The 25,825-nt window shown below is 44.9% G+C and overlaps 1 protein-coding gene and 1 long non-coding RNA gene across 5 annotated transcripts in view; one reads left to right on the top strand and one right to left on the bottom strand.

The window, feature by feature from the left end:
- The window catches only part of LOC146171735 (uncharacterized), a 36,715-nt gene extending 35,556 nt beyond the window's left edge, over positions 1-1,159 (bottom strand). For both annotated transcript variants that reach the window (XR_014702752.1, XR_014702753.1), the window contains exons 1-2: positions 953-1,159; positions 500-609 (exon numbers count right to left, since the gene is read on the bottom strand). This is a non-coding gene — a long non-coding RNA (uncharacterized LOC146171735). The remainder of the gene's footprint in view (positions 1-499; positions 610-952) is intronic.
- Positions 1-25,825, top strand: part of LOC146171734 (uncharacterized) — a 102,875-nt gene that overhangs the window by 57,276 nt on the left and 19,774 nt on the right. The window lies entirely within an intron of this gene.

The raw sequence follows: 25,825 nt of genomic DNA on the forward strand, positions 1-25,825 counted from the left end.
CTTAGCAGCTTCTCTTTCTTATGAGCATGACCTAAATAGCAACTTTACTATTTTGAGGTTTCAAAGTGGCTTTATAACAGCATGTCCATGCTGCAGCTATAATAAAAGTATGCATACTGTTTATAAGTGACTTTTCTGCAGAAGAAAAAAAGTATGCCAGGAAGTGAAAAATGAACAATTCCTTTTCTTTGGATTAACTCACGATTACTTCCTTGATTGGCTACTACACACGACACTAATCTTCAGAACATAAAGTGCAAGCAAACACATTCACATACTCAAGCTGCTTGCCCATCTGAAGTGCCCTAATATGCAATGACATCCGTAGAGAGAACAGCCTAGGAGACCATGGCAACAGCTGACCGCATTTTGTGGGCATGTGCTTAGCCTAAGGCCGCGGTTCCTCCGCTTGTACAGCATAGGTAGGCAAATAAAGCATTTATCACCATTAATCATGGTAGTGCCTTTTGAGAATCATGTGACAGAAGAACACACTTACGAGCTTAATGCTGTTCACGGGACGCCTTTAGCAACCAAGCAAGCATCCACCCTGAGCAAGCAGCTGTCTTCCAGGAGAACATTTTCAAAAACGTCTATGTCAGTGTACACCTGGAAGTGCAAGGAACAAAACTGTAATGCCTCACTCAACCGGACGTAAACGTGACTGCCAATGCATATTTGTGATGATAAAAAATGGAAGTTATTAAAGTATGTATGCACAAGAACACATACTTCTGTGTCTAGGATTAGCGGTTACAGCACTGCCAAAACAAATAGGGCCTACGCGTCTCCCATATTCGAACAAGCGACAATGCCACTGCTCCCAGTACAAGCAAATAGCGCTTGGTAAAACTGAGGCTTCAAAATATGTGCTAATTAACAGAAATCTACACGCTTTTGCACGTATTTTAAGCTTGCAGTTGCGGGAAAAAAAAATAGAAGCGAACCTTACCTGAATGACTCCATTATTGTCGGGAGACCGTTGATGCCATTGGCGAGCGAGCATTGAAAACAAGTTGCAGGTCATATCCTGTGTGCGTGCTGCAAATGGTGAACACGGCGAAGGCTTGAGGCTTGCGATGCATTTCATAATGATATAACAGGGTAGTTTAAGAGGTCAAGCCGGCGGTAATAAAGGATTGCTAAGCGAAATATGATGTAACTGACAGGCCGCAAGAACAAACAACGCACAGCTAACGCAGCGCTTGAACTGAACAAGGAGAGCAACAGTTGCGCAACGCAAAAAAAAAAAAAGAAGAGGGAGCGTGAGTTTGATAACTATCAAGTATTTGTAAATGCATAAATTATTTTCAAATAATAAAGTTCATTTGTGAAGTTAGATGGTCGTAGGTTATTCATTTCTTCAGGTAGCTTTGGTATGAGAAGTGGACAGTTTCGTAGTTGAAAACAGTAGCAGACGACACGCCTGGAAGCCTTTACTCTTGATAGCTGATTACTACTATTTAATGCATTATCACGCAGACAGGAGGAAAAAATGAAAAAGAAGCCTGCTTCAATGTCCAATACGGACACTTGTGCTGCCCGAGCAACAATCGAAGCGTGTGGTACGGAAAGTTATAATTTCTTTATCGCAGGAGTAAAACAACCTTTAACGCTATCTAAATCTGCAGGAGTAGAATGTTCACTTTACTCATTTTTTCTTGGAAGATTGAAAGGCCATTTCACTCTTCCTCTCATATGGCAGGAGTAAAGTGAGGTCTGCAGGAGTAATTAGGCTGTTTGACTCTTGAAATAAGAGTTCCAGTTCTTAGAGTGCACATTTCAAGTAGTCACTGGTAAGTGAAAGTCTCATGGCTTGCCCTGCGCGATGGCTTCCCCAGACGACGGCGAACTTGTGGGGGAACAGTGTGTTGCATGCAGTAAATTGGGGGAACTGGAGATGCGGAGAAGCTGTGCAGACATCTGGGCTGCACCCCACGCATCGGTGTCTTGCCCATCGCAGTCGAAGAAGCACATTCATTTGCTCATCCTACAGAGGGATATTTGCAGTCATCAAATGGCATGGCTTTTCAAGCAGGTTTTCAATTATGGCTCCAAACTTGTTCGGAAACCACAAGTAGCATTTGCTTCTGGGAGAGTCGAATTGAGTGTGCATACGCTACAGTGCGCTGCGAAGCAGCATGCATGTTTTCACTGCCTGCTCTTAAGTGCTCTGAAGGTAAAGGGCATGGAGATTTCACGACAAATTGGAATATAATAAACCCAAGAATTCGCATCCTTTCTCAAAGCTTACATCATGTTCTACGTAAACTCTGCGTCACCTGTGCGGACTGTTGCCAGAGGCAAGACTGTTTTCGGTCATTTTTCTCAGTCATGTTTTTTATGCAGCCCGCAACACAAGTTTTACTATACTTTAAACGTTGAGGTTGCTTACAAAGGTTATTTTGAAGACTCGACATTAAAAAATTAACGTTACACACTGCAGCATGCAGTTTTCAAGCCAAATTTTGGCCTTAATCTTATCTCCATGCACCTCTTGCACTGCTGCGAGTCGAGGAGGTATTCTCGAGGAGACCTTGTCGAAGGAAACGCTGCCTAGGCGAGTTCACGAATCCGAATCGGCCCTGGAGTGTAGAAGCTTTTCTCCACCCCGCGGAGTGGAGGTGGAGTGTTCAGCCGAAGCACGTTTGTGAATACAGGCTTAAGAGCATGAGCACCAAAACCATATTCGCACAGGCATTCCTCTCGTGCATTAGCTGCAATTTTGCATTCTTTCGAGAATGTAGCAAGCATCTGGCTCAACTGTAGTTCAAGGAAGTAGAGCTGGAGTGCATATTTTAACAAAATCTTGTCAGGAACATGCTCAAACACAGCCAAAAAAAAGAAAGGACGCTTGTGTTCGCCTTGCCCTCCAAACTGCTCTTGCCTCGATGTTATTTGCTCCGCTGAGAGAACACATCACCATTCCAGTCTTGATACCACCAGGCCCGCCTCTTTGGCTTTTCCTTCAACGCTTCTGCTGTACCCCCTCCTCTGCTCTCCATCTTATATTGCCGTTGTACCTCCTGCCTTTGCTTTAGTCCTCTCCTTCACTACTGTTGCACTTTCACCTTCCTCTCATTTGTTCCATAGTTACCATAGCACCACCAGAGTTGCACTTTAAAGCTGTGCAGTGCAGAATATTTGTCCTTTTTTAAAATATCTTGTGCAGAATTTTTTACATTACCTGCAAGACTACAGATTGAGCAACAGAAAATATAGCAATGGGACAAGTAAGATGTTTAAGTTCATCAGTTCTGTTATTAATTTTAGTTTCATGAATTTACATGCAGTCAAAGGTCGTTATTCAGACCAGTAATTTGAATTATCCCATAACTCAAGCTGTAAGACTTGTTCCAGTCTAGCTCCACACGAGTCCATGCATAAAAAGATTTTATTCAAGTGTGAGTGGGTTCTGCCATTGATAATTCAAACTATTCAATTCCAGACTGTGCACTTGGAAAGAAAAGAAAAAAAAAAACAGTAACAACAAATAATAGTAAACCATACCTGCCAAGAAAGGGATTCAAGGGGGATCACAGTAAAAGGGGGGGTTATATTGGAGAGACAGGGCAATCAAGGAACAAAAGGATAAATGACCACGGGCAGACAGAGGCAAAAACCTCCCAAAAGCAGTTTTCCAGCATTTCAATCAGATGGGTCATAAGGTTGATGAAATTAATTTATTTATTCTCCATGTTGGGCTTTAAATATTCAAGGAACACAAAATATAGGGTGGCATATCTGATCCATAAATTTAGGACATTAGAACCAACAGGAGTAAATATTGTTATGTGGAAACTCGATGTATTTACAGTATATTTACGACAGCCTCAACTAGCATAGCAGCGAGCAGCAACACAGAACCAGGCCCACTTTGTCGTCATCTTCTTGTCCCTTCCACGAGGCAAGAGAAGGAAACACTTTGTCGTCGTTATCTTGCAACAATATCTTGAAAGAAGCATCAGAATTCCTTAAATATACTTCCTCTCTGCCACAACTAGTCATGAAAACAATCCCATAAAGTGTAAATAGTACAGTTTACTCATAGCATATGTGTATACTCTGAACCCCCGCCCCCCTCCTGTAATAGCATAAGCTTCAAGTGTTTTTTCAAACATGTTCGTTTCTCATTACTTCTTACTTTGGTTCCCCCTTGAATCGTTTCAGATAATGCCATGCTTGGCAGGTATAGTATACTCTGATTTGTTGTTATTCTGATTTTGTTTTGTCCTTCCTCCGTTCCCAAACCTCTTGATAACGGTTCCCATGCAGCTGTATTGCTCAGATCCCTTTGGAATGCTTGTCCCCTTTGAATGTATGAAGGAGCACTGAACAAGGGTAAAAGGGGTATGCCTCAGTTCGCAGGTCGAGCCAACGTTTTGACAAGTGGACTTTTCTTTGTCTGCGCAAAGTGATCATCACTGGCAAGGGTTTAAATATGCTTTTGCTTTCAAAGAAAAGCTGTGGAGGAGAAAGTGGGTGAGAATAAAGCAGGTGAAGGAGTGGGGAGGGGTGAATGGGCGAGAAGAAAGTAGGTCATGGAGTGAACAAAAAGAAATCTTCAGTACGTATTTTTCAGCCTAGAACCAGGGATCCTGTGGCCTGCAAAAGAAGTAAAACCAGCAGTACCAAGAAGAACTAAAATACTGGGTAGATGATTAGTCACCACTTAAGCGGGTTTGGTGCAGATACACCTTACAAAAGGAGGGGCTTTGCAAAGGGCCCTGATAAGGAATATATCTAAGGGGGACAATTCTTGAAACTTTCTTCAAGGGTGGGGAGGAGAGAAGTACAAAATCAAAGGATTATAACCGCACAGTGAACCACAAATGACATGCAAGAAAAAAGAAGTTTGAGGACAAAGTCGAGCAACAAGGGATAAGGAGGAAATGTGTTTGGAGAAACGTGTACTGCTTATGCTATTGCAGAAGGGAATAGAGTGTACATGGATTGTGAATGAACTGTACAATTAACGCTACGTGGGATTGTTTTCCCGAATAGCTATGTTGCAGAGGGAATATACTTAAGGGATTCCAACGTTCCTTTAGATATATTTATTCCCGCTGGTTCCGATTTCCTAAATTTATGAATTAGATTTGCCTATCAATATTTTCTGTCCCTTGTAGATTTAAAGCCTGACTAAAGAATATAATTTCATTTCTTTGAACCTATGGTCTTTCTTATTGAAATGCTGGGAAACTTCTTTCAGGAGGATTTTGCTGTGTTAGCCCTATGTCCATTAAGCCTTATGTTCATTGGTTGCCCTGTCTCTCCGATGTATTGTTTATGACAGAAGGAGCATTTTAAAAGGTAGAAAACGTTTGAAGATGTGCAGTTAAAGCCTGATTTTATGTGAAAAGTGCAATCGCTTGCATTACTTTTAACCGTAATGTCTTTTTGTATATGACTGCACGTCTTACATCTAGGTCGAGAGCAAGGGTGTGGTTGTGTTGGATGCTTGTTGTCGAGTTTAGAATGTACTAGAATATCTGTGAGGTTCGAATTACGTTTATACGTAACCCTTGGTGCCTGCGGCCAAAAAGATCAACACTGAACGTCAGCCTTCTTTTGTAACTAAATACTCCAATGTCCTTCCAAACATAAACAATATTCTGCAGAAATATCATTCTGTGCTAACCTATAATGAACGCCTGAAGGAAATATTTCCAGAGGCACCAAGGGCAACATACAAATGTAATGCAAACCTCAGAGAATTTAGAACTGATTCCTAGCTTTTAACAAGCAGCAGTCATTCACAAATAAGAGGCCTGAAGGAATGCAAGAGACTAATGGTATAATAAAGAATGCAATTTGAAAATTATTTTCAATAGCAAGCTGTGGTACTTAAGAGAATAGTGAAAGCGTAGCATCGACACTAAGGCAACAGGTGAAGCCACAAAGCTGCCCATTAAGGCCCAGAAAAATATTTTCTTTTGCCGATGTACTGCATGTCAAACTCGCTGAAATTGGTGTGCCAGACTTACTGAATAACATAAAAAGCTTCCTGCTGAATAATTTGACAACCTACCCGCTCCAAGATGCTGTGGAGCTGGCAGATGCACAAGGGGTTCACGACCATCCTGTACAGGATTTCTGGCTCAAACAGGCTTTTGCTGCACAATGCTAACTCGAATAGGGAAGTGGTTACATGCATGATGATCTTAAAACATATTGTGAGCCCTCCACGGATCTTCTTTCATTTGTACATACCATGAACTACTTCTTCCTCTTGTACATACCATCATCATCGTCCCGCGGCATCAGCTCCGGCGCGCTTGGGTTTTTTCCATCAGATTAAACGCTGACACGGCATAACTTGCCTTGCCTTCCCGACCTTGCCGTCTGGACCTGGCCTTTCACAGGTGGTGGAGGGGAAATTTGATCCCCTTGCTGCCTTGTGCCCTGCCTCTCGCTGGAGCTACGTTCCGGTCGCCTTTTAACAACTACCATTGTGACGTCAACCGACAGCAGTCCCGATCCGGCCGGACCCTCTACCTCGGCTACACCGCCACCTCCGATGGTGCCCACATGACAACGCGACCTGCTGCTGTTCGCTGGTCATTGCGACGAAGACGTCGATGACTGGCTTGACACTTATGTGCAGTGCCTACTGCCGGTGGGATGATGCTTTAAAATTCCTGAACGTATCTTTCTACCTTATTGAGGTCGCCAGAAATTGGTTTATTAACCGCGAGCCCCACACCACAAACTGGCCCACCTTCAAGCAGCAGTTCCGACAGTACTTCGCCGACCCGGCTGTTCGGACGGAGATCGCAAGGAACAAGCTCGCTACTCGCCGTCAAGGTCCCGATGAGTCCTATGCATCATACATAGAGGCCGTGCTTGCACTTTGTTGGCGTATCAGTCCCACCATGCCAGAATCTGAACGTGTACACCATGTCTTGAAGGGAATCAATACAATGGCTTATAACACCCTAGTTGCCCAGAATCCATCCAGTGTTAATTCCATTATAACGACCTGCCAACGCCTCGACCAGCTACAGTCCTCCCGATTGCAGCCCGGCTTCACTACTGCCCTGACCTCTACTGACCTTGATCTACGAGCCATGATTCGAGCGATAATCCGTGAGGAGCTCCAAGCCCTCAGCCCTTTCTGCCAGCATGGGTGCGATCATTCGTCTCCTCCTTCTAACGACACCGGCCTCCGCCACATCATTAAAGAAGAGTTGGCCATTATCAACCACCCTGTCACACCTGATCCTCCTGCACCTCGCCCAGCACCGACTTACGCTCATGTCGCTGCATCCCCTCCTCCTTTTGTTCTCCCACCCCAAGCACCACCCTACAACCACATCAATGTCATGACGACGGCTCAACCAACGCCACCCTGTTACGCACCTTGGCGCCCCTCTTGCCCAGTGTGCTATTATTGTGGAATTCGAGGACATATATCACGCTTTTGTCGCCGACGCATTCAGAACGAGCGACGTGGTTATGACGCCTTAGAAAGTGACATACCTGCATATTATCAGCGACGACCAATTCCCAGCCAACCTCGTCGATTCTCTCCACTGCTGGTATCCTCGTCTGAACCAAGTGGAGCTCATGGCGTGCGCTTGGGTTTTCTCCATCAGATTAAATGCTGACACGGCATACCTTGCCTTGTCTTCATGACCTTGCCGTCTGGACCTGGCCTTCTTTCACAATATCTTAATAGCCTGCAGATCTATTTAATTTCTGACTCTTTCTCTGGGATTAGATTGCAAATGTAAGTATTTTATGCTGCTGTCAAAAAAAGGAAAACAATACATTTTTACAGAAACCTAAAAAGCAATACAAAACATTTTCTTATTATGGCCTATATCACATGAATAGAAGGTACAGAAGACAGAAACCTTGCTGGTCTTTGGTCGATGGGCATCACCATATCCCTCCTCTTCCTCAAGCATTGCATTCAGTAATTTTTTTGGCTTGCTGCACACAGCTAGGAAGAAGAAAACCTATTAGTGGACACTCTCATACCTGTCTGCTTCACTCTATATTATGGCTTGTGAATGACATCACTTGCTTTAACATACAAATGCCACAGTTCAAAATTGAGCTCCTGCTCTGAAAAAGCAATGACTACATACATTTTCGTTTTTACATATCGAATGCTCTGGGCGGGGACACTTATATTTCCGCCCACGGTGTCCGATATGCAAGAACAAAAATGTTGAAGCCAACATTCACCACTTGCTGTGGGACTGCCCAGCACTGAAATCGACACGAATCCGGCACTTGGCGATAGCTAGCCTATCAGCAAGCAATCCTGCCTCATATATCACCTGGACGCAGGGACATCATTGCTCACTCCTAGACTTCATAAAATCACCCAACATTTTCCATTCATTTAACATTTCTTCATTCTTCATCTCATACCATACTGATGCCCTTAGACAATAAATATTGTTACAAAAAAAACAAGACAGCACAAGTAGGCAATGTACTTTCCGGTTCTAACCAAAAAACATTGATAAACCTTGACCGGTAAAAAAATTGCGACATCTGAAAAACCCAATAACGCTGGTTTTTGGTATCTTGGACCAATTCTTGACGAAAAAATTTCCTCTTCCGTCTCTTCAGAGTACAGAAACAAGCACAAAGTATTTTAACCATGGCTCCACTTGTTTACATCATTGCAAAATCCACACACAGCGATAGGTGCCAAAGGTCTTTCCATGGCGTGACATCGTATTTTTTTCTCCCTTAATACCAACGTTGGGGAAAAAACTGCACTGTCGACATTTTGAGTGCTATGTGCTTGCCCCTTCTCCCCCAAGGAGGGCCATAAATATAAATAACGAAATAACCCTGGAGACTCTGCACAGCTCTGACCCCAAGACCCAGCTTTCCACGATCAACCTGGTCAAAGAACAACACATACCAGCCAGCATCCGAGGCAAAGCACCAGATGTGGGTGGAGGAGATACGTGAAGTCTCTTCCTCCTCCTTGATAAACATGTATGCATATTGCCACAGCGAAATAACAGCACTATCTGGCTCAATGCAAGGGCGCCAGTTTTACATCTCCAAAAAATACAATAATAGTCTGTATACTTGCGGCTGAACATGACAGCTTGCGCGACGAGCAGCTTTGATGAGCCAGTTGCCCACTGTTTGTTATCCTCTCGGGCCAGGCAACGTTTACCCAATTGACCTTCTGTGAAGGGCCGCTGAACGTCAGCAAGGTTTTTCAGTTATGTTTGACGACTGAGTCGTGCCCCTGGATTACATTAACATACTCTACAGCAAAAGACTCATCGAGAAATTGGAACTTGTACAAGCACCGAACAAGATGTCACATGTCACCAATAAATCACAAAATGGCCTCGCATGGGTGCGACGCCCGCCACCTATAAGGAGTAAACAATGTTCTTTCTTCTTTTTTTAGTAGTAAGTTATGCATTTAGCCCCAAATCTAGCCCTTGTTATTCTATTTTAACAATCTTTTCCCTTTTATATTTTTTTCACTTATGACATCTTTTTACCATGTATATAAGCATGGCCTCTGAGATCACCTCCACGCGCACGTTTGGTGATCTCGGAGGCCATAATACAAGTAACTTTCTTTATACTTATTTTTCAAATTTTATAGGCCTGCACGTCTAATTTTAACGCGGTAGCGTTAAGGAGCTCATGTCGCAGAAAAGCCGGTGTCATTGGCGGCGTTGGCCGTGAGCGATAAATCCCGGCATGCACTTCATAAATAAAAAGCAACTTCCATGTGCGGCGCTGCCCCGACACGTGGCGCGCCACTTGCCCCTGACGTTTCGCCGTGCACCTTCACGGGTTGTAAAATCAAGCGTCTTTCCTTTCTTTAGATCACTATCTTCGCTCACCCGCTTCTCCCCTTCGGGCCGCGCGGGTACCGGTGCGAGGATGCCCCAATACCCTTGCGTTTAATAAGTTTTCTCGCTCTCTCCCCTTCCAACATCCAGCGTGCGTCACTCGACCAGCGGTGTTTAGGCGACGCGGCTCCTCTTTCCACTCACAGCGCGATTGCTAGTTGCAGCGTCTGATGCCGGACGCCTCTGACGTGATTGCTGCGCTGTAGCGCTTCTGCTGGGAAAGCGTCCCCTGCGATGTAATAACGCTGTCGCATTCCACTCTTGAAGTTAAGCGTCCTCCAAATTTTTTGTCTCGCTTTTATGATTGACACGCACTGAATGTTCTTACACAGCTCCTTCTGCATCTACTTTTGTGTCTGCTTACGTTTTGTAATGCACCATAATGTGCACAGCTTCATATACAAAGGCGTAGCAATTTCATTATCAACTCCATTCTTTTTTTTTGTCAAATAGCAGTCGGCGTCATCAGACCAGTCATACTGCATGTTGCTCCTTTTACCCAGAAGTCAACGAAAAACTCGTCCGCAACGTTACGAGGACGATTGTTCGAAAGCTTAACATTTCGGAGTTCTCGCTGTCTCGGCATCATTTCACAAGAACTAAGCCAGCTGAGAGGCGCACACGACCACAAAACAACATCAGTCATGATGTATGTGCACCCCTCGAATCTATTCAGGAAAACAAGAGACGCAGGAGCTAGGTTTAGGAAGTATGATCTAGTCCTGAAAGTTACACGTGTGTCCCTTTTAATAACTTGAGTAAGAGACAGAGAGGGTCAGCATTGTGGCCATCGTGGCCACGGACGTTCCGCCATGCTACGCTCTGTGGCCATTTCAATGTGTTAGCAAACACATCGCAAGACATCGTCGCTGCCGTATTCAGCTGCTTGTACATATGTGAAAGAGCATATGTGTGATATCCATACTAAGCTCGCCATACGTGTTTGACACGGCGTCCCATATATTTGCTTGTGTTATATACGTGATCGGGATTGGGGCATGGGGTCGGTGGTAGAACACTGCACGAGAACGGGCCACGGGCTGGGGCTCTATATACAGCTTCTTTCGGAAATGAAGGAATCCTGCCGCTGAATTCGGTCCAGTGATTTATTTCATGCTGAATAAGAGAAAGTGTATTGTAGACAGAGTTTAATCAGTGCCACTGTGCATTTTTCCAAGTAACCTTATTCAGACGCGCATGCCTGGTGTTGTTCAACAACACAAGACAAAAGAAGTTAAAAGAAAAAACGGGAAATCCACCAGCGCGCTCGAGTGCATGACACACGGCGCGTTTGCACGATCACGTGCCTGGTAAAGTACCGTCTGTTGCAGAAGTTTGCGGCCCAACGCGCCGGGCAGAGGAGCAGTATCGCTCCCGAGAGGCGGCGCTGCGCCCGCCGGCGCTTCCTGGTGACGTAGCTATAAAGAGTGAGGAGGCTTGTCCTCTTCCCCTCATCCCGCGGTTGATATCGCACATCTTTCGCGGGATGAGGGGAAGAGGACAAGCCTCCTCACTCTTTATAGCTACGTCACCAGGCAGCGCCGGCGGGCGCAGCGCCGCCTCTCGGGAGCGATACTGCTCCTCTGCCCGGCGCGTTGGGCCGCAAACTGCTGCAACAGACGGTACATATACACCAGTGATCGAGCACTGTCGGAAGCTTTGTATATCGCTATTGATTGATTGAAAACATCTTTATTTACAGTCTTGTAGACCATGTTGGTAGGCAGTCCACTTGATATTGCTCCCGCGAAGAATTGGACATATCAAGCCTCACAAGAGCCGCGCTAGAGGCCTTTTAATCGATTGCTCGGCAGGCATGCTGTCTGTCCACCCACCCCCCACCCCAAAAAAATCGCTATTCTGTAAGAAATGGCATTGGATAAGAGCATAAATATTGCTTTAGGAATATGTGTGCTTAGCAAAGAATTAACTTGGCCATAATGCTAATAAGGATATTATATATGTGCACGATAACTGAGTAAAATGTCTTCCCAAAACTTTGACGAAACCTTTGCTTCTACAGATACTAAAAGTGCCTTTAATTCTCTGTTAAGAAGAATATTATTGTAAGGTTTTTTTTTGTCCCATCTTGGTTTATTTTTGTGTACTGGCGGTAAGCAATAGGCATCTGCGCATGCAGACTTTGCTGGGCCTGGGGCAAACCTAGTCGTGGAAACGCGGGCCAGGTACGGGCCTGGTCCATGTGTTCATGGGCCAGGGCCAGTACCAGGCTGGGCTCGACCTTCAAACGGTGGGCATGGGCCGGGCCCGGACCGGAAAATTACGTGCAGTGCTCTAGTCATGGGGTCGAGCATGTGTCAATGCTGGAAGCACATAGAGCATGAAAGCTTGCAGCGCGAACCCAAGACCAACTTTTTGCAAGAAATTTCTATAAGCCAGCCCCATATATCAACTGGGAATAATTGTTCTATAAACAATTAGACCATGCAGTTTACCAGGGGCAGTATCAAATAACTATATATGGTCCTTGAAGAAAAAAAAAACTATTGCAATTAGACCCTAATAATTCAGCGGTTCAATTGTGCATGTGTGTTGCTGCAGGAAAGCCAAATTCTTTCGAGCGACCCGAGAATTAATCTTGTGCCCTGAACGTCTATTTCAACTTGGATACCGCGGCCGCGTTCATGCACCCATGCATGTTCAACGGACAGTCCTTCATGCTCTTCAGCATCTGAATTTTTATCCCGAGACTGAAAACGAGTGAAATAAAACAATGTAGGCCAAGGATTCTGTGGCTTAAAGGGCCCATGAAAAGCTTGAAGCTGTGCTTAAGAAAGGCGCACGAGCGGTCGGTGTGCCTTCACTAGTCAGCAAATCGCAAAAAATTTTAGGGCTAACATCTTTATTAACGCAGATATTCCATATTAAAAATGACGCTCCTCCTCTCCCGTCGCTGTAATCCTCAACTCATACACGGTGATGCGCCGGTCAAAAAAAAAAAATGTCCGGGCCGACGCCCCGCAAATAATGCGTCACGACGTAACGCCACTGACTCTCGGTTTGTTTACTTCCGGTAGTGCTCCGATTTCTTCCCCTTCGTGTTTGTGGTTCGCGTGTTGGTCGCCATGGATCGCATGGATCCCGAGCTCGAAGCGAGGCTGCGTAAAGCCGCCGCCGAGCTGGACTTTAATCCATATGATTATACTCCGTTTCATAATCCGCTAGACAGCGACGACAGCAGTGGCAGCAGCACGCCATCGACTGGTCCGTCTGAACCAACCGCTGGCGACGGAGACGACGGCCTACCATAGTGCGCTCCGTGGCGCGTGCGCGCCACTGCACATAAGTTATTACAAGTTTCTTATTTCACGAAATGCGGTTTCGTGTTTGCTTCGGGCCTTTTCACGTTTTACTTATGCACAAGTGCCGCTGCGGCCGCTGCGAAAGCATGCCCACACCTGTAGAAGATGTGTGCCGCCGCAGCATGGCTGAGGGGCTGGTGGTTTGACAGCAGGACGGTAGCTGCATTACGATCCACCCAGTGTTCCAAAGCGTGTGCCTAACGCCTGAAGTCCTTCGGGCTGTGCACATTGCACTAGAGGAGAAGGGGGCGAACATCGATGGAGACGGAGATGTGAAACAGTAGGTAGTGCGGAAGCGTCGGGTGACAGGTCGGGTGTGTGTGTGTGTGTGTGTGTGTGTGTGTGTGTGTGTGTGTGTGTGTGTGTGTGTGTGTGTGTGTGTGTGTGTGTGTGTGTGTGTGTGTGTGTGTGTGAGAGAGATCCGTTCACTGTAAAACGTGGTATTTTCAGGCAGCACCGCTTCATAGCCTACAGCTTGTTTACCAAGTGGATTTGGGGCAGGCTGGTAGAAGGCAACAGAGGGGTGCTGCCGCCTGCATCGTTTGCCGGGTTCGGAGTGAATTTCCGTCGGCGAGCTACGTGGGATTCAGGCACCCTCCCCTTTAACCTCATGTGATTGCCGCTTCACTGCATGCTGGCTTCTAAACTTTATCACGTGTGCCAGGTGCACTGCTTCGAGTGGTGCATAAAAGTGCGTTTATTTTTGAGGTGGAAAAATAGAGAATGTTGTTTTATGAACGCCAAGTTATGCACTTTGTCGAGTGTCTGTTTTATGGCACTGTTTAAGAACGGATATCTCATTCCTCTGAAGTGCCAGAACTTGTAGATTTGTAAGCAAGAAAGGTGTAGAACTGTTAGCTAGTGAAAAATAAAGCCTGGGAAGAAAGTTCAAATCCTAGTAAAAAAAGATCCAAAAAGGAGCCAGAATGGAGGACAATGCTGAGCATTGACAAGTCTGCTTGAGCATATGCTTCCAAGCATCTACCATAAACATTCATTTATTTGGAATGGAATTTTATAGAAAAAAATATTAAAATCAAAACAGAGAATGCTTGTGTCGAGGCAGCACAAGCATTCTATGTTTTGATTGATACCGAGTGTGTGAGGGCTCAATAATGACACAATAAAATGAGTGCTTGAAGGTTTGTTTATTATTCCTCCTAGCCGTGAATACATGACAATAGATCACAGAATGCATCCATTCCAGCAGTGGAGTAATACAGGTGAAGCACAGATCAAACCACAACTCTTGTTCCTGCATTTGGTGATCTGAATTATTAATTTAATTTATTTACAGTCTAATACACTTGTAGTGTCACATTTCTTATCTCCAAGCTGCAGTAATAGCTGGTCCCTTTCAGGTGTGTTTGCCAAAGTGTAGGGGCAGCACTGCATATTTTCAAAAAGTTGTGCAGGTTCAACCCTCCTTGAACCAAATTTCATGAGCATTAGCCATTGGCCTTAGTCACAGTTGCTGCTGCCGCTTCGATCTTGGCTCACTTGCACTCTTGCTCAGCTTTTTGGCAATGGGCTAGTCTGGCTTCTCTTTGTTCAATGGTCTCGGCAGGCTGTGTGGCACAGTTGCAGCCTCCGTCTTTAGTGAGGTGCCGTATGTCCATGCTGTATTTCCGTAAGTTTAATGAAGGAGGAGGGGATGAAACATTAGGACGATGATCATTGTAGTGCACGAAAATGTCTTGCAGTTAGAAATTGATGGAGGCGATGTTTACTGTACAGTGCAAGAGTGTGTTTTAGTTTTACTACGAGGTGTGATAGGTTGTGGCGATAGCATACTGCTCTCATGTCTGAGCTATAAAGATGACATTGTTTGCTGCACAGCGTGAGAGTTCAAAGTCGACATTGCATTCACTTTGAGGTTTATGCATGAGAGCAGTAGAGCGAATGCTCTAAAAGCCTTACTTTAGCTGTCTCGGCTATCACCAGCTGTCATGCCTGGACATAATCCCCTATTCCTTGATTATCAGCTGTATGTAACTGTGCATTACATTGCTCTCTTTTCACAGTGAATATATGTATACCAATTCTGCCAGCTACGGTAGCCACTGCTTCTCATTTTGGTGCCTGTACCGCAGCAATCACCTAGTCGGGCTTGGAGACCTTGTCATTGCCTGTTCTAATATTTATCCCTCTGGCATTTTATAGAGCAAAGAGCTTCTTTCATAATTCATTCATTTGGCACTGTTGATAAGGATGTTTTTAAATTGTTCGCTTGCAATTTCTGGAGCCTGAGGCCTGAACTTTGTCAACAGCTTGGCTTGTTATCTTACTTCTTTGAGACCTGTTAATATGTTTCTAGTTTTTTCCGTCGCTTTTCTATCCGCATATCTCCTCTTCTGTGACTTCTTCTCATGGTCGCTTTTTCCAGTGTTGGTGTTTACATTTTATTCATCTATGCAGGATAGTCAAAGGAAAACGAAAGGCAGTATAGAACAGAGCACCGGGAAGAAGGAACAGAACTGAAGAATTCACAGCTTTACAGAAAAAGACCACGATGAAATTTGCAATGAGAGAAGGGAGCACTTATACAAGGAGAAAAGGTCACCTGCCTTGGGGCAGAGCATTTTGACCAGCTACGTGGGTATGTGATGGTGGGCTGTCGGCTTTGACGGTTCCAAGCGGCCTCCACAGGCTTCTGCTTTGGTTATGTGGGCTGAGGCATTCCCTGTCTACGGTAAAAGCAATGCACTTTGCAACACACTCTCATGCTGTTCAGTGAGCATCGTTCTCTTCATCAAGTTCAAACTACAACATACTGTTCAGCTGTGCGGCGAATATTGTCATCTTCATGAAGTTCCATCTGCACTACTCCTTCATTTAACCCGGGTAAATATGGCATACATGTACGCCATCTGGACAAGTGCAGCCAAAGTTTGCTAGCGTAATGTCGGGCCAATTTAAGCAGTGTGACATAATTCGCGGTGCTTTCTCATTACTGCACCTAAGCAGAATTCAGTGCACTCGTGCAATTTCTTTTGAGGGGGGGGGGGCAGTTTTTTTCAGTGCTCTTGAGTATACAGGTTGTGCCACGAATTTTTCTAAAAGTTGGCAAATCCCATGAATCCTTGCAGCTCATTGACCTTTTTGTAATTTTTGTCATTTTTTAGCATATGTAATACCTTTCCTGCAGTTTTGGTCTGTTCTATACTGTCACAAACCCCGCCTTAATGATTAACAGAGGTGCAGGATCCCCTTTACGGTTACCCGTTGTCCCCCTATGAGGTTTGAGAACACAGTTAAAAGTTAGGCTGGTCAACCAGTGAGGTGGTGTGTTGGTGTGGAATCAAGGAATAAATTTATGTGTCACTTTTTCTAACACACAATGGGAACATTTATAGGTAGTAGTCTAAATTACACTGCATAAAAAAATAATTAAAACTCCAGGACATGATAGTAATAAAAAACGAGTCGGTAAATGACAAGAGAAAAACTGGCAGTGAACAAACACTGCAATAAAGAAGACTAAAATAACAAAGCAAGTATTTCACAGATATTAAGTAACGGCGAGAGTTACACAAAACCACAGCGTAAAATACTAAGCCAGATCAAGGTTTAAACAAAGGCGAAAAGAATATGCAAATAACCGACAGTCTGTAGCAAAAGGTATTCTCACAGCCTTCTTATCTAATGAGGTATCGTAGCCGCACAGTTGGTTGGTAGCGGCGGCCGTACAGGGAGGAGGGACGACAAGTTGGTCGCGGGCTCGGTGAAAAAAACAAGACACTTTCCCGGAGCCACGAGAGAGGCCCAGAAGGCTGAATCTTCCCAGGGCACACTGCTGCGGCATACTCCGGCCTGCCTTTTTATACTATGCTGGTTGCATTGCAGCCCATCCGGCAAGGATGTGCTCTTGCCGGTCGCTGCCCCAAAGCGTCTTCTCGAAGCATGCTCTCCCATTAGTTCTGCTCTATATGTGAGGCAAGAGATCCTGTAATTTCGCTTTATATGTGAGGCAGCTTGTGACATATCCTTGCTATATTCAGTAATGTTTTCTGAAACATTGCTTGCTTCTTCTCACTACTTGACCGCTTGCCTGTCTTCGTGTTGCATGAAGTACTCCCACAGACATTTGAGCCTTTGTTGTCTCAATGTCTGCTTAAGGTTATGCCCCAAAGAGCTTGTTGAAAGTTCCTGCTATTGATACCACAGAACTTGGTCCGGTTGCTTGAACCATTGGCGTTGGGTATCGATCTTCGGATGGCTTTGTTGGGTTGCCTCAAGTTCATGCAGAGCTGGAGGCTATCATTTCTGTTGGGATCCAAGGTATTGGTCCTCGCACTGGTTCTGTGGCATCGGGTGGTGCACTTGTTCAGTTTCTGCTTCCCCTTTGTTTCGTAGGTGTAGGAGGGCCTGTGCCATTGGTTGCACGTTGTTGATCCACAGTTTCCTTTAGAAGTCGTGCTGTTTTCACCATCAAATGAAGAATTCATCGAGTTTTGGAGAGTGCTTCATGTATTTTAGAGATTGCATTGCTGTGCTCCGCCTGATTTCGTATGGTGTGCAGGAAACCTAGGTAGCTGGACGTGTGTCATGCTAGCAGTGGGGATGCGTGTTGCCAACTGTTGATAATGGTGGTGTCTGTTGCTTAGATCCAGAAATAGTTTCATTCATGAACTGTTATCATTTTTTCAGTGGTGTTTTAGAGCTGATATAATAAACTTCTTTACACAGAAAATATTTTCTGTTAAGACAGCTCTGCAGTGTTTGTCTGAAACCTCCCTATTTTTCACTGCTGGCTGTTTGTACTGTGGCACTAAAGTGAGTGATCAATCTCGTTGGCTCACCCTTGAGCTTCCAGATCGAACTGATCATCTTGTGTTATCATCAATATGCAAGAAGTTTGCATGTGTCTTTCAGTCCTAACTAGACACGTTCTGTGCCACCTGACTGGCCTGTTATGCAACGAAATATCCTTTTTCTGTGCAAGAAGTCCAAGAAAGCTTTCCTTCGAGGCTAGGTTCTAGCCGAGGAGAGATATTTGACGGCTTCCCATTTTGAAAAAAAGCACAGCTTGTCTAATGTGTAACCTCCGAACACCGTTTTTTACAGCCAGTCATTGGCTACATTTAGCATTTTGTAGCACTAAACTCCTAGACCTATTTTAAAGCTGGCTGCGCTATGGTGGTTGTGAAACTGCCTGGTGAACTTTTAACGATGGTTGAAGAAGCTTTTCTTCATGATCATGCTGTACCCACAGTGAGATTTCTGAAGTCAGTTGTTGGAAAGGTACTTTTGTGGTTGTGCAGGGCTTTCCTTCGTGCAACCGCTTGTGATGTGCCAAAAGGAGAGGAAGAAAAAGGGGCACATAATGTGGGAAGCTGGGAGTAATTGGCGTTCGAGCATTGAAGAGGTGGCAGACATGACCCAAGCGCTAATTGCCAGTTATCTCCTAGATAAGGTACTGCCAGTGACGTAGAGGGCCCACTGACATTATTGACGAGGTTTGCATGTGCTGCCCAAGTCGGTTTCAAGTGTTGCCCGGAGCACTTTTTAAAATTTATTGGTAAAGGATAGGCTCCACAAGCTTTTAATTTAACTCGAATACTCGTAAAGACCACCTCTACAGATTTCTTGCATTACAACATAAATAGCATTTGTGGAGCCCTCTAATTGAGTATCTATTACCAACTGTCTCCAGCAAGACGTGGTTGCATTTCCTTTGTTAGCTTTCCTGATGTTTTGTATTCTGTTTACTTTCCTACCAATGTTCTTTCTTTCACCATGTTCACTGGGGACCCACTGGACAGATGATGTCTCGGGCATTGCCTGCAGTCAAGTTTTGGGGATCATATCGTGCAAGACAATTTCTCTCTGAGTCCAGGCTGAATTAGCGAAAAGTCATGAAGCAGGCTGGCAGATTCTGGTGGTCAAATTATTGAGCACCTGCCTTGCATGCAGCAGGAGCTGTACTGTCATTGATGCTACTGGATTCTCACTCATGAAACACCAGGTACACACCTTCCCAATTTTGTGCTCCGGTTACACGGGTAAAATAGCTGGGGAATTGGTCTCTGACTGCACTTTGAGCAGGTGAAAATATCTTGAGGTTGGAGACTGCATCAGGACAAAAGAATCTATCATTGTCGCACCAGACAGCTGATTGCAAGCAAACAGCTGCATGTGAACAAGGAGCAGAGATAGTGTTTCCTCCTTCATCAGTCAAAGTTCCTACAAACATTCCACCTGGCTTACAGACGTCATAACACTCTTGACGTCTCTACGTAACGGAACATTTCCGAGACCAAGAAATGGTGCACACAAAACAGGCGACACTTTCTCACACTCCCTTCTTCGTCCACCTACTCCCGAGCTCCTCATATTCATTATTCATCTGGCCTGTAACATTTGCCTCCATTCGCAAACAAAGCCCATCGGGCAAGTCAGGTGTTGTCACGAGAGTGGCACTTCTTCAAACGGCCGATGTGTCACCTCCGTTTTTGCCGAACATCGTCCACTGGCCATAAGGATTGCAATCCGGTAGTCAAGTTCGTCAAGTCGTTCCAAGATCACATGGGCCAGTGTAGCGTGCCAGCATTTTCTAGTGTAAGCTGCGCTTTCTCATTGGTTTCCAAAGCCAGACTAGGTCACCGGGGAAGTAGATGATCTGGCGATGGAGGTCATCATAACGAGCTTTTGATCGCTCTTGTGACGCCAATGTCCTCAGTCGGGCTATTCGCCGTGCTTCAGCCAAGCAAAGAGTTTTGGCTAAGCACGGGTCGTCTTGAGTGGAAAATGGGAGGATGGTGTCGAGGTCTGTCGAGGGGAGCGGGCGAACAGGAGGAAGAATGGACTGTATCCTGTGGTCTCGTGCCTGGCAGCGTTGAAGGTGTATGTTATGAACGGAAGAACACAGTCTCAATTTTTATGGTCCGATGCGACGTACATTGCAAGCATATTCGTGAGAGTTCTATTGGTGCGTTCAGTTCAACCATTTGTCTCAGGATGGTAAGGGGTCGAATGTCTGAAATCAGATGCACATAAATGGAGTTCTTCAATTACACCGGCAGTAAACTGACGACTTCCGTCACTTATAACAACTCTCGGGGGACCATGTCGCAAGATGACTGAATGCAACTTAAACAGGGAAACTTGGTATGCTGTAGCTGCGGGAAGAGCGGCCGTCTCACAGTAGCGACTAAGATGGTCCACACATACAACAATCCAACGATTGCCTCCATGCGGCTCTGGAAAATGGCCCAAAAGCTCCACTCCAACTTTCTCAAAACGAGCCTTGGGCGGCACCACATTCCGGGTGCAACACCAGTAGGACCTATGCGACTGGTACTGAAGACAGCTTGCAATATACTGGTCATTCGGATGGTGCATCCGTGGCCAGTAGAATCACTCTTGAGTGCAGTACAAAGTTCTTGAAGATCCCAGGTGTCCCAAAGCTGGATCATCATGCATGATGCTTAAAACAGAGACTGAGGATTTCAGGTATTACCAGCAGGAACCGAAGGCCAGTGTCTGAGTAAACTTTCTTGTATAGCAGGCCATCACATAGGCAAAAGCTGCTGTTCGAGGTTGGGTCCTGAGCAGCATTTAAGAATGACTCCAGATGCTGGTCGGTCTGTTCTTCTGTTCGAAAGGTATGAGTATCTGGAAATCTCGGAGATAAAGCAGCAACGTAATGATCAAAGTTGTCCGTGTCGCATTCTGTCGTGGCAAGTGGCAACTGGGAGAGGCAGTCTCCATCTGTGCCGTCGGCCACTTTTGTATGAAATGCTGTAGTCGTATTCTTGCAAGTGAAGTTCCCAGCGGGCTAGGCGACTAGATGGATCACGTAGATTGAGTAGCCAGTATAGGGAATGGTGTTCGGTTACTACTAAGAAAGGCTCTCTGTACAGGTAGCAGCGAAACCGCCGCACGGCAAAAACAACCGCGAGACATTCCTGCTCGGTGATGGTGTAGTTCCATTCAGTCTTGCTTAGAGTCCGACTGGCTTAAGCAATCACATATTCGCAGTCGTCACAGCGCTGAACGAGGACAGCACTGAGGCCTATGCCGCTTGCGTTCGTGTGCACTGAAGTTGGAGCAGAAGGGTTGAAATGCCGTAAAATAGGATGTGATGTTAGGAGGAACTTCAGTTGTCAGAAAAGATGAGTCGCATTCAAATGTCCACTGGAATGGAGAGTCTTCATGTAGTAAGGCACATGAGCGGGTAGGCAACATCTGCAAAACGAGGGTTGAAGCGTCAAAAATATGAGCATAGCCCAAGAAAACTGCGGAGCTTCTTCACATTGTGAGGTTGCTGAAACGCGGCAACGGCGCCGGCCTCCTGAGGATCAGCCTGGATGCCATCAGCTTTGACGAGGTGACCAAGCACCAACGCCTGTCACTCACCAAAACGGCACTTTGAATTGAGAACAAGACCAGCTTGGTGCAAGCGGTCCAGCACGAGGACTAGGCAGTCATGCTTTTTGAATGTCCGGCCAGATATGACTATTTCGTCCAGATAGCACATACAGACCTCCCATTTCAGACCACCCAGTATAGAATCCATGAATCTTGCAAATGTTGCTGGTGCATTGCACAAGCCGAAAGGCAGAGTCCATCGGGAGTGATGAAGGCCATTTTCTCTTTGTCTGCTGGGTGCATTGGCATTTGCCAGTATCCTGAGCGTAGGTCTACAGATGAAAAGTATGATACAGAATACAAGCAGTTGATGGCGTCATCAATGTGGGGAAGCGGATATATGTCCTTTTTAGTGACTGAATTCAAGTGGCGATAATCTACACAAAATTACCGTGTGTCACCTTTCTGTGCCACATGCACCACCATGTACCACATTTCACGTACTTGCTCATTGGCGACCTTGCAATGCCTCCGCTATTGCATATATGCTGCATTTTATATGTTTTATATGTTGAATTGTAGCTTCAAGTTGTCATGAAAGGATGCAACATCTAGTTATCGAGTTAATGACGTATACTTTGACTTGAATGTTGTATGAGATATCCTTATTGTCAAACATCATTTATGGCAGGTAGCAAGTATGCCCATTGGTAGTTGTAGCGGGTCCTCTCTGTGATGCCTTGCACCCGGATGGATTGCAGAAACCGAAGAACTGAAGCTATACCGCAGCCAGAGAACAAGATGCCTGCAGCCAGGAGGACATTTCCTGCTGCCTTTCCTTAATTCAGTGGTTGGCTTTTCCAGAGGAAAGAATGCTGCAGTGAGCATGTCCCCTTCACAGTCACAAAGCTTCCCACTATGCTAAAGTAAAGGGTTCTTGTTTGCCCGCACATTGTGCTGGTCTCAAGAAGCTGCTGTAGGCAACCCTCAAAGACAAGGAATTTCCGCTCTTTGTAGAGGGGTTCCTCAATCGCTGACTGAGCCATTTCATCATGATGGTCGCTGAAAAAGAAGTGCAGTGACATCAGCGATTGGTGCATGTGATTGCTAATATTATGAATTAATATGTAGCAGCCATGGATGTTCTTCTCGAAATGTCTTGGCTGTAAAATTTGCTAAATAAAGCGGCTGTCAAAGTTTGTAGTAGGTATGCAGTTGTTGTTTTTTTCATTCTATGAACAGGGAACAGAAAAATGCCATGGCAAATTAGGTACAATTTAGGGCTACGCAACATATATTTTTTTCACAACAGAATCAAATATCCTTTTGCATCTTAGTGACTTGTTCAAATATTTGTGCAAAATTAAACAGCAAAGTGCATGTGATGGCTCCGTAGTAGCTCTAAAGACAGTACTAATGTACACTAGGCAGACACATGACCATATTATGTAAGGAAAAATTGCCCTTTTGCTACCTGAAGCAACTGTGAATATCCTAACACTACGTTCGAGATTAGGGGTGTGCAAGTATGTATGAGGCATGGTCTCTATAGACTCATCAAGGCAATATTTGTTGACCCATTGTGAGTATTACCACATCCTTAATCATGTCAAGCCATGCATGAGAGTTATGAATGCTACCACTCAAATGGACTGTGTCACGGGGAGGGTGTATTTGCAGGTTTGAATGAGTGAACATGTGACACATAGGTGACGTAGCATACATGTCATGTCTATGTATTTCATCACGTTTTCTTCTTTTTTTGCCTAATGAACAGTGCTGAAATGACAAATTTCCTTGCCTGTCATAGTCAGCAAATGCACAAAAGTGGCTGAAAGAAGTTCTGTTCTAACATTCAGCCAGTGATAGCAGTAACTACCAGACCACAGGAAAGGGTACCAAGCACTTCCTAATGAAGCTACCGTAGCCCGGTATAGGCCCCTTTCTAATCAAGCTCCCAGCTTTGCATTTTGTTCACTTAATTACATTATTAGTATGGAATGCCATAATTCAGATATATTTCAACTCCCTTTTCTGCTTCTTGGCCCCACTATGAACGTTCCGCACACTACAGGGAAGCAGACTAATGGCTCCTGACATCCTGCATTTATTCTTCACATCCCAACATGCACACTCCTAAGAACACGGAAGGAGGCTATGATATAGATGCTATGTCACCACTGCGTTAAGTGCTTGTTTATGCACGACTTGCAAAACTACATTTCTCATATTGCAGCCAAGCCCTCCATCCCATGCACTGTGGGCATTGCAGTCTTGATCCTGTCTTGAAACACTTCAAGAATGAAGCTAGCAAGGACTTTAGATGAACTTTGCAACATTATTTGTTGAACTGCATGGTATTTGAAAGTTCAAGTCTGCATCTGATTTGGCTGAAATAATTGTGAACATGCACTACTTTGCCCTACTGCAGTAGATGAAAAGTTAGGTGACATCCATTTCAATGGAAAAACAGCACGAACAGAGAGAAGAAAATTTAAGCACAGACTAAAAATGTAGTGTGCTTCTATATCTTCGTCATATGCAATATAATACAAAGATGTTCTGTACTGTTGAAAATTAAGCATGTACATATGTCAAGACTTGCATCATCCACTGGACAAAATGAACTATCCAAAATATTCTCACCTCTACAGGAAGAGCTGCGGTATTTGGATCACCTCCTGTAGATGCCTGAAGCAATAGTTGAACACATAACTGCATGAAAGCATAAAGACTTAGCAACAGTTGTACTAGTTTCTATAGCTTCTAGCAGTAGAGCCATCTTGTTTGTGTGCAACATATTCCAAAGTTATATATGTAGCCTAAATATACATAAATATAAATATAAAAGTATATATACATTGCTATTAATACCGTGATCACAGTGCTAACCTGTCCGGAGGAAACCTGTGTAGTGCTGAGGTCTTTTGGGCTTCCTGGCGATGGCGGTTAGCCATGCTCAGAAAACAAAGGAAGTTTGTGCGTAATCAACTTTGTGTTAATGGCAATTTTATTATTCAGCACATGAGTGAGAATGAAAGGAGCCAACAATCTGCAAGTGCAAGGTAAACATGGGGGATACTTTTTTTTATCTATATACCGCATTTATTTTTCCTTCCACTTTGTATTTAATTATCTTTCTCACTAAAATCGTTACAGGACTAATTCTGATCAATATCAACCACAAATGTATTAAAAAAAACTACATTTACCTTGGACTTGACTGTTGCTCCTTTCATTAATTGTATCATAACGAGCCAATTTCCCCTTCAACTTTCTGCTTCATGAATGAGAAAGACATGCATATCAGGTGTTAAAAGGCAAAGATCAAGAGTAGACTGGACGCACTGTAAAATAAGCATTTCTTTAGGTGGATGAGGGGGGGGGGGGTGCAGTTGGTCTGTATTGTTATAAGTGTGCTGGTATTTTTTTATTACAAGGTTTGGTTTATGGGGTGCAATGCCCCTAATTCGACTCAGACAAGACGCCACACAGCACTGAGTGACACCGCACAGCACATGTACTGGTGCGGACGCAAGTAAACGGAGTAATTAGGCTTTTTCAGTCAAATTAAAATGATGCCTTCCGCACTGGAGATCAGGAAATATTTGTCCGGGAAAGGGCACTTGTTACTACTACCTGTCCACACATACCACGACTACCAGTTTCAAATATGCACCGAGTGAAAAATGATAGAAGAAAAAGCGTGCTCCGTTTACTTTTGTCCGCATTGGTACGCGGGCACCTTGCTTGCGCTTCCGTCGAAAAGCGGCCGCTGTGCCTTGGGCACAGCAGTCGACCACCCTAACCCACTGCACCACCCAGGCAAACTATACTGCGATTGTTGGGATCGTTTACACGTTAATGTATGTTAATTCATGGTTCCATGTGCGCAGCTCGCCTTATCTTTATTTCTTTTTATTCCTTATCCCCGCGCCGCAGGGCGAGAGCTCCCTTTCATACATTTTCAGCGCCTTAACTTGTTGTGGTCCTCTCGCAAGAGTGGTTTGTGTGGAAGGAATCTGCGCCTGCAAAACTTGCGTTAGGCTTCATGCACTTCCATGCGAGACTCCGAGCCATGCCCCCCTACGCGTTTTTCCACAATAACTCGCAACCCAGAAAACTTAACATTCTAGGGAGAAACTGCGTCAGCAAAGTGTCAAACTTGAGGCGTTGTCGTCTCGCGTTGAGGCAAGTTTGCTGCGCCTAACTGGGATTGTACTGGTATGCGTCAGGGGAAAAGTGGCGGCCACAAACTCTGAGCTCCTGGCGCTTGTCCGACAATGACAGCCCGATGCGTTGGAGCCAGCTTTCCCACGTGACACCTTGCTTTGT

This window comes from Amblyomma maculatum, unplaced genomic scaffold, assembly GCF_055883805.1.
Source record: "Amblyomma maculatum isolate TAMU_Amacu unplaced genomic scaffold, ASM5588380v1 scaffold_18, whole genome shotgun sequence".
Classification (NCBI taxonomy): domain Eukaryota; kingdom Metazoa; phylum Arthropoda; class Arachnida; order Ixodida; family Ixodidae; genus Amblyomma; species Amblyomma maculatum.